This window comes from Callospermophilus lateralis, unplaced genomic scaffold (genome assembly GCF_048772815.1).
Source record: "Callospermophilus lateralis isolate mCalLat2 unplaced genomic scaffold, mCalLat2.hap1 Scaffold_194, whole genome shotgun sequence".
Taxonomy (NCBI): Eukaryota; Metazoa; Chordata; class Mammalia; order Rodentia; family Sciuridae; genus Callospermophilus; species Callospermophilus lateralis.
Genome location: NW_027512953.1, coordinates 2,277,678 through 2,288,441, shown reverse-complemented (window position 1 = coordinate 2,288,441; position 10,764 = coordinate 2,277,678).

Below are 10,764 nucleotides of genomic sequence, written 5' to 3'. Positions count from 1 at the left end.
AATCAATTTATTCCTTTGCAGCCTGAAATCACCTTCATTCCAGTTTACTGGTAAAAGAACCGCAGTATATCAGCAACAGTTCTCCAATAGTAGTTCAGGCAGAAGTCATTCTAGATAACAATCAGTGCCGGATCGTCCATGTGTTTTACACAGCCCATGACAGGGGACATCCGTCCACTCGTTTAGAACAACTGATGTTTTATGCTGGCAATTTAGGTTTATTGAAAGGAGTGATTAGAAAACAGGTGAGACAGACAGATTAGATTCAGTATGTATGTTGGCTTTGTTTGTCGAGGCCTGAATTTTTCACATTTCAATTAATTGTAGGTTAAGTATCAGGCAGATTCTTCACTGGGCTTCAAATGTGATAAAGTTGCTTCTTATTTTTAAGAAGGCCGTTGCAATCCTGCATTTATTTTACACCTCAGTGCTTGTTTCACACACAAGCACACACACCCACACACCACACACATCAACAAACACACAAACACATAATTAGAGCACATTTAACACTCAAATAAAGCTTTACCTACTAACTCATAACTAGGGTATTTTTTTTAATAAGTATTGTGTCTTGGTCTCTACTGGGGAAACATTGTTCAATGTGAGTTCTCTGGTTTGTTGTTGGGCAGTGAATGTTCACTTGTTGGCAATGATATAGAAATGGGGAGTAAGGGTTTAAAAGTTTTTACAGTAGGTAGGCAGAGTCAGAGTATGGTCTCTAAGAATAAGAAATTGGGGAATTTCCTCTTTGTTTCTTCATTTCAATCTCCTAATAATTCATGTATATTTTCCAAAAGTCTCCCAGAAAACAAGGACTAGGTCAATCCACATATCAGTAAACCATAGCAGAATGCGATTCTGAATTTCATACAAACAGTCATAAAATCAAAAAGACAGGTGCTGGGGTTTTGGCTCAGCACTAGAGTGCTGGCTTCACACTTTCAAAGGTCCTGAGTTGGATCCCCAACACCATATGTGAAAGGAATGAATGAACCAATGCATGAGTGTATGATGAATGAATTAAAGGTATAAGGAGGAGGAGAAATAGAAGAAGATGATGAGTAATTTGACAGAAGGGAAAAAGGGGAGGAGAGTGAGTTTAAAGTGTGGTTTCCAATTCCCAAGCGTTAAATTACAGCAGATGGGATAGAGAGAGAAGATGGGAGGGCAGGATAGGGGGGATAGTAGAGGCTAGAAAAGGTAGCAGAATACAACAGTTACTAATATGGCATTTTGTAAAAATGTGGATGTGTAAACAATGTGATTGTGCAATCTGTATATGGGGTGAAAATGGGAGTTCATAACTCACTTGAATCTAATGTAGGAAATATGGTATCTCAAGAGCTATGTAATGTTTTAAGCAACCAATATAAACAAGAGGTCTTCATTTTTCTTTGTAGTTGAGATCTCCTGTTTCCCTGACATGTTTAGTTGTGTTCTCTCCTTTAGTCCTCCCATGCTCTAGTTATTCTGATATGGAAAAACTGGCTGAAATGCCCAAGCAGTCTGTAAATCAGTGACAATTCTTCATTAAGCCTAAAGTCACTTTACATTTGCTACAGTCATACTAAATGCACTTCTTTTTTGGGAGTTTAAAAGATATTTCCATCAGCTAGATTACAAGTACCTAGAACTCCCATTCTTGTTCATGTAAGAGTGGCTTCATCAGATTAAATGCTGTTCTCTGGAATAAAATAAAATAGGAATAATTTACTCAGAAGATTCCTACGTAAACCATCTTTATTTACAAAATACTATCTTAAGAATTATTGTTTCATTGAGCTTCAATTGGAGCCAAAGTATAGTCAATTACTGAAGTAAAAGCAGTTACTTAAAAACTAAAAATGAGAGATAAGTCAAATTACATTTGAAGAGAGAGCAACAGCATGAGGTTTCTTGTTTGGTTCTGGATGTTGAGTAACAGGCTCATTTGCAGGTGGAAGGAACCCTTCAGGGAACTCACTTGTACTTTCAGAATGGGGGTGTCGAGGGCTGAATTCCAGCTGTTGGGGGAAGATTGTGAGGAAAACCCCCTCCCTGCATAGACACATCACATTGGAAATGGAGTGGGTGGCGGGTCAGGTGGAAAATAATCTCCAGGTTCCCAGACAAGTTTCCTGGGAGAGGTGGAGGAGAAAAAAGGTCCTCTTCTCAGGAACTGACTCCTTGGGTCAACTGGAAACAAGGCACCTCTGACTGGAGGGAAAGGTGCCAACACAGAGCCAGAGCCAGTTGCTTGGTTTTCAGTATGGAGAGGTGAATCAGGCACATCAGAGTCCAAAAGAGGCATATTAGGAATTCTGTGTTCTGCTGGTCCCGATGCTCTACCCCAATTTGAGTAAAACCTATCTTGCCTTTGTAGAGGAAGACGTGCATCAGAAGAATATGGTTGGCCTGGCGGAGGGATCATCAGCCTGCTGGCCTGTTCCCCTGGAGGAGAGAGGGGCCCAGTCTGAGAAGGTGCTCTCTGAAAATCGGTGAACTTATGACAGCTGGATTCTCTTCCTTTACTGCTAGTCGCATGGTCCAGAGGATTCTCCAGGGCCCCTTGACCCTCTTCCTCCTCCCACTGGAGTGAAAGTTGAGAGTGTGAGTGGACCACTCTTTTCAAAATGAGGAGGTCTCCTTTCAGATGAAGGGTGACCTATTGGTGAGGGCCCATTTGGAGAAGGCTTTCTGCCCATTGCTGAGTTGGAAACATCCAGTGCATCATAGGGATCTTTTCCTACAAGTTCAAATCTCAGCTCCTTCTCAGTTAATTTTTGTCTGTTGCGTGCATTTTGTTTCCTGAAATAGCTGAGGTTTCTTTCAGCAATCCGAGCTGCCAACTCACTGGCATGTGCTTCTTTCTCAGAGGAAATAATCTTCCCCAGACAGGAATGAATGGTACTCTGCAATTGTTCTTCAAGATATTGGGCTCTCTTTCGGTAGGTCTCCAGCTCTTTTATTGTATGGCTCATCTTTTCTTCGACTTTGGAAAGTTTCTCCTCTTGCTCCACACGGTAGTTTTCCTCCACTCTTAATTTCCTGTGCAGTTTCATCGTATTTTCTTGATAGCGTTCCATCATGACTTTCAAGTTCTTCTGTAGGGTCTCATTCTCACTTTGCAGCTGTGCATTTTCTGACTGCAAGGATGCCTGTTCAGTCTGCAGACTTTTAAGGTGTTCTGTAAGGTCTTCCGTGGTTTTCTCCACTTCAGATGAGAAAGTACATTTTTGATTTCTTCCTCCTTCCAAGATTTCTAAGGAGGCCTTTAGCTTATCACCATAAACCAGGTTCCTCAAAGCTCCTTTGGACTCATCCTCCAAGTGAGCACCAATTTCGGGTTCACTCGTCTTTCCCAGTTCCAGGTGACCACCATCCCTTTGGGCTCCCAGGCTTGGAGAAGATCTATCCTTCGTCTTCAGCAAGCATTCACTCAGAGACTCCATGTGATTTTCGGTGTCCCTTAGAACTTGTTCTCCAGCTACTTTAGAGTCCTCTAATATGATTTTTGCTTTATATTGGACACCTCCTTGTTCCCTCTGTGCTTCAGCTTCTCCTTGTATTGTTGGTCTCTGCGTTTGCGGAAGTAGGGATCCTTCATTCAAAACCTCTTTGATTGCCAGCTTCAGTTCTTCCTCATTCACTTGAAAGAGTCTCCAGTTTGTTTTGGCTTCAGCTATTTGTGATCTGAGGGATTCAGATTCACCTTGGAGGGACTGTATCCCTCTTGATAGATGCGCCATCGTTTCATCCTGTTGACCATGTTTAGCCTTCTGTGCTTTGAGCTCTTCTTCTAGAAAGAGCATTTCAACGCCATTGCTGGATTCGGACCTATGCAGCTTTTCGTAGGTTGCCTCCAGCTGTTGTGCTTCCCTTGAACCCTTCTCAAACCTGCAATCCTTTAAAGATGAGTCTAAGCCTTTATGTTCTTTTTCAACAAGGCTCACTTTATCAAGAAGTCCACATTTTGCCTCAATAAGTCCAGCAAGATTTAGAGCCAGCCTTTTTTCTCTTCCCACGTAAAGCCTGCTACTAACCGACTGAAAAGCTCTCCAGAAAAGTGAGAGAACAGCAAAAAATCCAAGAGCTGTACACATCATCAACTCCCAAGGAAAGGCAGAAGGAAGGTGGCCTGGCTTCATGTCTTCGGACAATGCTGCCACAACACTGGGTGCTTCTTCCAGAACCACCCACTAGTATGGCCGAGAGGCAGCCCTTGGCTCCTCCATCACGCCAAGACAGCTTTGGCTCCTGCCACCACAACCACAGCCTGCTCAGGCAGGCCAACACAGGCTGTGGACACTCAGGTGTTTGGTCAGGAACTCCAACCTGCACCAGGCAACGGAGCAGACCACTGTGAGCCCCTTCAGGGGCTGAGCGTATGGTGGGTGGTGTGCGTATGGCGGTGGGAGCCATGATCAGGGGCTCCCAGGAGCCTTGTTGTCTCAACTGCCCATCATGGGAGTCTTGTCCCCTTCCCTACCCAGTGCATCCTCAAGTGCCACATGTTTAGGTCCCTCCCACTCCAGCCAGAGAGAATTCCTCTCCATGCCACCCACCCCTTGATTTGGTTTAGGCCAGGACAAGGCGGGGTTAGTAGGAAGATTCCATCCAGTCATAATAACATTCAGTGTGATGTCACTCAAATTCTAAAGCTGACTAAACCATTCAAACAGCTTTTATGGCCTATATTGGTCTTTGTGTCCCTTGCCTTTTGTTTGAGTGACTCAGTCCTTTTTCTGCCCTTGTGCTCTCCCTATTTCCTACCTTCCTTGCTTCCTTCCCCCCTTCCTGGTTTTTCTCCTTTTCTTCTTCCTTCTTTTGTACCTCCATCCATCTCTCCAACTTTGCCTTCCTCCCTTCCAACTTTCTCTCTCCCTTCCCTCCCTTTTCTCTTCTTGCAAGTGTTTGGGGTGAAAGTCCATGGCAGGCCAGCCCCAAGATAGGCAAGGTCACTGCCACTGAGCTACAACATCCCCAGACCTGCTTCCACTTCCTATGCAAGTAATTTGAATTCTCTCTAAAGAGAAACTCTCACATTAGTCTACTTTCAACGTAATTTCAGAAGAGTTGCTAACATGGGCATCAATCAGTTATGACAAGTCATTTTTGAAAAGCACGGCACAGCTAATGTTCCTCAAAAGAAGGAGTTGAAACTTTAGTTGGTTTTCAGGTCAGCATTTCTAGACTAGTACAAACCCTCCTAATCCTGATCTCTCCTTAGTCCTATGATTTCTTTAAGTGTCCCCTTTGCTCCTGTTCATGGAGTCATGTGTACAGAAATTATACCTGGTTCTATTGAACTCTACTTAATTCTTTCTCACCTCTGTGCTCCTTTTGCCAAGTCACTCCTCAACACTTACTGTAACCCTTTAAATTTTTGTCCATTTTCATTTAAAAAACTCTTTCAAAAATTGAACCATTTCTCATGCAGATACAGTCTTCTTGATCTGCTATTAATCCCCCACTACTGACATTGTAAGTTATAGAAATGTACACTTCCAGACCGTTTTCAGATTTTTGATTTCTGTATATCTATCTGTCTGTCTATTTACAAACATAACATGGTATTCTGAAAGTATCGTTCTGCTTTTGGAGCTCTACATTGTGTTTTTCAGAAGCAGGCCTATTACACAGAGATGAATCCATGTTACCTAGATTGAGGTCAAACCGGAATGTGCACTCTGATTCCCATGATATTGTTCTACCTACTAATGGACAGTTCAGTTATATCCAGACCTCACCACCTCCCCCATTAAGTAAAACCCTTGTGAAGAGACATGTAGATGCCTTTATGAACATATTGATAATTTTTCATGGCAGTGTTTTCCAAAAACCAGTTAGTAAAATCAATTTATTCCTTTGCAGCCTGAAATCACCTTCATTCCAGTTTACTGGTATAAGAACCGCAGTATATCAGCAACAATTCTCCAATAGTAGTTCAGGCAGAAGTCATTCTAGATAACAATCAGTGCCGGATCGTCCATGTGTTTTACACAGCCCATGACAGGGGACATCCGTCCACTCGTTTAGAACAACTGATGTTTTATGCTGGCAATTTAGGTTTATTGAAAGGAGTGATTAGAAAACAGGTGAGACAGACAGATTAGATTCAGTATGTATGTTGGCTTTGTTTGTCGAGGCCTGAATTTTTCACATTTCAATTAAATGTAGGTTAAGTATCAGGCAGATTCTTCACTGGGCTTCAAATGTGATAAAGTTGCTTCTTATTTTTAAGAAGGCCGTTGCAATCCTGCATTTATTTTACACCTCAGTGCTTGTTTCACACACAAGCACACACACCCACACACCACACACATCAACAAACACACAAACACATAATTAGAGCACATTTAACACTCAAATAAAGCTTTACCTACTAACTCATAACTAGGGTATTTTTTTTAATAAGTATTGTGTCTTGGTCTCTACTGGGGAAACATTGTTCAATGTGAGTTCTCTGGTTTGTTGTAGGGCAGTGAATGTTCACTTGTTGGCAATGATATAGAAATGGGGAGTAAGGGTTTAAAAGTTTTTACAGTAGGTAGGCAGAGTCAGAGTATGGTCTCTAAGAATAAGAAATTGGGGAATTTCCTCTTTGTTTCTTCATTTCAATCTCCTAATAATTCATGTATATTTTCCAAAAGTCTCCCAGAAAACAAGGACTAGGTCAATCCACATATCAGTAAACCATAGCAGAATGCGATTCTGAATTTCATACAAACAGTCATAAAATCAAAAAGACAGGTGCTGGGGTTTTGGCTCAGCACTAGAGTGCTGGCTTCACACTTTCAAAGGTCCTGAGTTGGATCCCCAACACCATATGTGAAAGGAATGAATGAACCAATGCATGAGTGTATGATGAATGAATTAAAGGTATAAGGAGGAGGAGAAATAGAAGAAGATGATGAGTAATTTGACAGAAGGGAAAAAGGGGAGGAGAGTGAGTTTAAAGTGTGGTTTCCAATTCCCAAGCGTTAAATTACAGCAGATGGGATAGAGAGAGAAGATGGGAGGGCAGGAGAGGGGGGATAGTAGAGGCTAGAAAAGGTAGCAGAATACAACAGTTACTAATATGGCATTTTGTAAAAATGTGGATGTGTAAACAATGTGATTGTGCAATCTGTATATGGGGTGAAAATGGGAGTTCATAACTCACTTGAATCTAATGTAGGAAATATGGTATCTCAAGAGCTATGTAATGTTTTAAGCAACCAATATAAACAAGAGGTCTTCATTTTTCTTTGTAGTTGAGATCTCCTGTTTCCCTGACATGTTTAGTTGTGTTCTCTCCTTTAGTCCTCCCATGCTCTAGTTATTCTGATATGGAAAAACTGGCTGAAATGCCCAACCAGTCTGTAAATCAGTGACAATTCTTCATTAAGCCTAAAGTCACTTTACATTTGCTACAGTCATACTAAATGCACTTCTTTTTTGGGAGTTTAAAAGATATTTCCATCAGCTAGATTACAAGTACCTAGAACTCCCATTCTTGTTCATGTAAGAGTGGCTTCATCAGATTAAATGCTGTTCTCTGGAATAAAATAAAATAGGAATAATTTACTCAGAAGATTCCTACGTAAACCATCTTTATTTACAAAATACTATCTTAAGAATTATTGTTTCATTGAGCTTCAATTGGAGCCAAAGTATAGTCAATTACTGAAGTAAAAGCAGTTACTTAAAAACTAAAAATGAGAGATAAGTCAAATTACATTTGAAGAGAGAGCAACAGCATGAGGTTTCTTGTTTGGTTCTGGATGTTGAGTAACAGGCTCATTTGCAGGTGGAAGGAACCCTTCAGGGAACTCACTTGTACTTTCAGAATGGGGGTGTCGAGGGCTGAATTCCAGCTGTTGGGGGAAGATTGTGAGGAAAACCCCCTCCCTGCATAGACACATCACATTGGAAATGGAGTGGGTGGCGGGTCAGGTGGAAAATAATCTCCAGGTTCCCAGACAAGTTTCCTGGGAGAGGTGGAGGAAAAAAAAAGGTCCTCTTCTCAGGAACTGACTCCTTGGGTCAACTGGAAACAAGGCACCTCTGACTGGAGGGAAAGGTGCCAACACAGAGCCAGAGCCAGTTGCTTGGTTTTCAGCATGGAGAGGTGAATCAGGCACATCAGAGTCCAAAGGAGGCATATTAGGAATTCTGTGTTCTGCTGGTCCCGATGCTCTACCACAATTTGAGTAAAACCTATCTTGCCTTTGTAGAGGAAGACGTGCATCAGAAGAATATGGTTGGCCTGGCGGAGGGATCATCAGCCTGCTGGCCTGTTCCCCTGGAGGAGAGAGGGGCCCAGTCTGAGAAGGTGCTCTCTGAAAATCGGTGAACTTATGACAGCTGGATTGTCTTCCTTTACTGCTAGTCGCATGGTCCAGAGGATTCTCCAGGGCCCCTTGACCCTCTTCCTCCTCCCACTGGAGTGAAAGTTGAGAGTGTGAGTGGACCACTCTTTTCAAAATGAGGAGGTCTCCTTTCAGATGAAGGGTGACCTATTGGTGAGGGCCCATTTGGAGAAGGCTTTCTGCCCATTGCTGAGTTGGAAACATCCAGTGCATCATAGGGATCTTTTTCTACAAGTTCAAATCTCAGCTCCTTCTCAGTTAATTTTTGTCTGTTGCGTGCATTTTGTTTCCTGAAATAGCTGAGGTTTCTTTCAGCAATCCGAGCTGCCAACTCACTGGCATGTGCTTCTTTCTCAGAGGAAATAATCTTCCCCAGACAGGAATGAATGGTACTCTGCAATTGTTCTTCAAGATATTGGGCTCTCTTTCGGTAGGTCTCCAGCTCTTTTATTGTATGGCTCATCTTTTCTTCGACTTTGGAAAGTTTCTCCTCTTGCTCCACACGGTAGTTTTCCTCCACTCTTAATTTCCTGTGCAGTTTCATCGTATTTTCTTGATAGCGTTCCATCATGACTTTCAAGTTCTTCTGTAGGGTCTCATTCTCACTTTGCAGCTGTGCATTTTCTGACTGCAAGGATGCCTGTTCAGTCTGCAGACTTTTAAGGTGTTCTGTAAGGTCTTCCGTGGTTTTCTCCACTTCAGATGAGAAAGTACATTTTTGATTTCTTCCTCCTTCCAAGATTTCTAAGGAGGCCTTTAGCTTATCACCATAAACCAGGTTCCTCAAAGCTCCTTTGGACTCATCCTCCAAGTGAGCACCAATTTCGGGTTCACTCGTCTTTCCCAGTTCCAGGTGACCACCATCCCTTTGGGCTCCCAGGCTTGGAGAAGATCTATCCTTCGTCTTCAGCAAGCATTCACTCAGAGACTCCATGTGATTTTCGGTGTCCCTTAGAACTTGTTCTCCAGCTACTTTAGAGTCCTCTAATATGATTTTTGCTTTATATTGGACACCTCCTTGTTCCCTCTGTGCTTCAGCTTCTCCTTGTATTGTTGGTCTCTGCGTTTGCGGAAGTAGGGATCCTTCATTCAAAACCTCTTTGATTGCCAGCTTCAGTTCTTCCTCATTCACTTGAAAGAGTCTCCAGTTTGTTTTGGCTTCAGCTATTTGTGATCTGAGGGATTCAGATTCACCTTGGAGGGACTGTATCCCTCTTGATAGATGCGCCATCGTTTCATCCTGTTGACCATGTTTAGCCTTCTGTGCTTTGAGCTCTTCTTCTAGAAAGAGCATTTCAACGCCATGGCTGGATTCGGACCTATGCAGCTTTTCGTAGGTTGCCTCCAGCTGTTGTGCTTCCCTTGAACCCTTCTCAAACCTGCAATCCTTTAAAGATGAGTCTAAGCCTTTATGTTCTTTTTCAACAAGGCTCACTTTATCAAGAAGTCCACATTTTGCCTCAATAAGTCCAGCAAGATTTAGAGCCAGCCTTTTTTCTCTTCCCACGTAAAGCCTGCTACTAACCGACTGAAAAGCTCTCCAGAAAAGTGAGAGAACAGCAAAAAATCCAAGAGCTGTACACATCATCAACTCCCAAGGAAAGCCAGAAGGAAGGTGGCCTGGCTTCATGTCTTCGGACAATGCTGCCACAACCCTGGGTGCTTCTTCCAGAACCGCCCACTAGTATGGCTGAGAGGCAGCCCTTGGCTCCTCCATCACGCCAAGACAGCTTTGGCTCCTGCCACCACAACCACAGCCTGCCCAGGCAGGCCAACACAGGCTGTGGACACTCAGGTGTTTGGTCAGGAACTCCAACCTGCACCAGGCAACGGAGCAGACCACTGTGAGCCCCTTCAGGGGCTGAGCGTATGGTGGGTGGTGTGCGTATGGCGGTGGGAGCCATGATCAGGGGCTCCCAGGAGCCTTGTTGTCTCAACTGCCCATCAGGGGAGTCTTGTCCCCTTCCCTACCCAGTGCATCCTCAAGTGCCACATGTTTAGGTCCCTCCCACTCCAGCCAGAGAGAATTCCTCTCCATTCCACCCACCCCTTGATTTGGTTTAGGCCAGGCCAAGGCGGGGTTAGTAGGAAGATTCCATCCAGTCATAATAACATTCAGTGTGATGTCACTCAAATTCTAAAGCTGACTAAACCGTTCAAACAGCTTTTATGGCCTATATTGGTCTTTGTGTCCCTTGCCTTTTGTTTGAGTGACTCAGTCCTTTTTCTGCCCTTGTGCTCTCCCTATTTCCTACCTTCCTTGCTTCCTTCCCCCCTTCCTGGTTTTTCTCCTTTTCTTCTTCCTTCTTTTGTACCTCCATCCATCCCTCCAACTTTGCCTTCCTCCCTTCCAACTTTCTCTCTCCCTTCCCTCCCTTTTCTCTTCTTGCAAGTGTTTGGGGTGAAAGTCCATGGCAGGCCAGCCCCA